Source organism: Rana temporaria, chromosome 8 (assembly GCF_905171775.1).
Source record: "Rana temporaria chromosome 8, aRanTem1.1, whole genome shotgun sequence".
NCBI lineage: Eukaryota > Metazoa > Chordata > Amphibia > Anura > Ranidae > Rana > Rana temporaria.
Window position 1 is genome coordinate 119189951 of NC_053496.1, and position 2435 is coordinate 119192385.

The window sequence follows — 2435 nt, forward strand, 5'->3', positions numbered from 1 at the left end:
GCGTGGAAGTGCTGGCGGGGAGTTCGGATGAGTGGCAATGTTGGGGGGAGTTCTGATTAGCCAACTTACGTGCTCTTGTTCAAGGGCATCTGCTGATCTGAGAACTGTAGTGGGGACTTTTAATGGCAACTATAATCACAGGTAGTTTTACTCACTTTGTCTCCGGATTCACTGTGTCTCGAGACTTTGTGGTGTCTTGTAGCAGTGACACCTATGCCGAAATAAGGAGATAGGGTCTCCTCCGGCCGCTTCCACTTCACATTCCTCACCAGTCAGCTGACCTCTAGTTTCTTTTCCCCCAGCCATGCCGTGAACTGAATGGGCAGCTGTGAAGAGGCTGAGTGGGTGGCCGCGGTCTCCAGGAACAGCCCAGCTGGGCGGCCGCAAAAAGGCTGGGAGAGTGGTGCAGGCTTCGGGAACAGCCCAGGATTTGGTGACCCCTGGCAAATCATCATTCGACCCCCGAGGGGGTCCCGACCCCCAGGTTGAGAACCACTGCCCTAGAGGAACAACAGAACCTCTAAGAGCCGGTTCACACTGAGGCGACTCGTCAGCCGCCTGACGAGTCGCGTCCCATTCTATGCAATAGAACCATTCTAATAGGAGCAACGCAAGTCGCTACGACTTAGAAAAAGGTTCTTGTACGACTTTGGGGGCGGCTCGGGGCAACCTGCATTGACTTCTATACAGAGGTCATTTTGCAGGTCGCCACTGAAGTCGTCTTCAGGACGTCATGCGGAGTCGCCAGTGAAGTCGTGCCGCCTAAGTGTGAACCGGCTCTTACAGAAAACACATAGATCACCCATGTATCCATTGTCACACATTAAACAGGATTGTAATCTAGTTTAGACACCAGCAACACCTGCAACTTTTCAGGCAGCCTACATGAAGTCTTCCTGGACAACAAAGTAATGATCTGCCGGAATTGCAAACCTATCTGCTTCAGTGCAGGCATTCCTAAGATCTTCTCCATTAAATTCATCTGAAAGCTTCACAATGGCTTCATAATCTATTTCTCCATGTTTGGTTATGGGGCCAGCATGGATCTTCAAAATATCTAACCTGACATGCTCATTGGGAAGTTCAAAATGGATTTTGTGGTCAAGTCTTCCAGGACGTAGTAAGGCCGGATTCAAAGTGTCTGGTCTGTTGGTGTCCATTATCATTTTTACTCTATTCAAGGTATCAAATCCATCCATCGGATTTAACAACTTTTTTAGAGTTCTTTGAATTTCTCGGTCAGCAGAAGTACCTTCTGAAAACCGCCAACCACCTATGGCATCAATTTCATCCAAGAAAATTATACACAGCTGGTGGTCTGTGGCATAATTGAACATTTCTCTAATATGGCGAGTGCTTTCATCAATGTATTTGTCTACAATAGAGCTGGATACAACCTTTAAGAAATTGCAATCCAACTGACTGGCCACAGCCCTTGCCAAGAGTGTTTTTCCGGTACCTCTTGGACCATGAAGCAGCCCTTTAGAGGAATAATCCCCACACACTGAAACAGCTCTCGGTTTGTGAGGGGAGTTTAATGACCTCCCTGAGTTCTCAGATCTGTTCAGAGAGCCCACCGATTTCAGAATAGGAAATATTCCCAGGATCCTCATGAGACATGTTATACACAAGAGTATCTACTTCACGGGACAAATAACGCATAATGGTGGGAGTGGTCATATCTAAAAAAAACATCAAGAAACACTAGCGCTAAACTGGTGGATGAAGATTAGACTGATAATAAATGATTCAGGAGGTTACAAACATCTCTAAAGAGAATAAATGTGAGAGAGTCCAGAGCTGCAGGATAAAAATCGTACCCGGAAGTACCACTTGTACACAAATAAACACTAACACCAGCGCTCACAAATATGTGGTTAAGTGTCATGAGCGCTGGTTTTAGTGTTTATCTGGTCATATCTAAAGCAACTCTTGTACCAGGTTTCAGTTGGTCCATTTGATCTTTGACAATGAATTTTTATTCGGTTAACTGTTTAAGAACTTCACCAACAATCTGTCCAACACTGCAGAGCCTTGAGGTAATTTTCTGATTTTTCATACTGTTTGGTGAGTTCTTTTAACTACTTTCTTAACTCCTTCAGCCAGTCATCTATATCTGTGTTCCAGCAGCTTCTTCCTGTAATCCTGCAGCTCCTTCTCCCACGACTCCGTCATGATGAGTAGCCGCCGCTCATAGGGAATGCCGGGAAGTGCCATGGCCGCCGGAGAAGGAGGACTGTGCGGACTTTGCCTAAATTTTTTAAAGATGAATCTACATGCTGGTAATGAGGTGGTTAAAGCATGGAGCTTGGTAATGGTACACTAGATACAGCACATCAGGTTACACACAGAGGTATGAGGAGATGAAGGGGTTAACATGCAGATCACATACAGAGACTGAATGGAGCTGAGATGTAATGGAGAGGAAGGTGGGG

General features: G+C 46.0%; 1 pseudogene; it reads right to left on the bottom strand.

Annotated features, from left to right (window-relative positions):
* Window positions 1–823: 823 nt before the first annotated feature.
* Window positions 824–2217, bottom strand: LOC120910707 (annotated as a pseudogene).
* Between the last annotated feature and the right edge of the window lie 218 nt (window positions 2218–2435).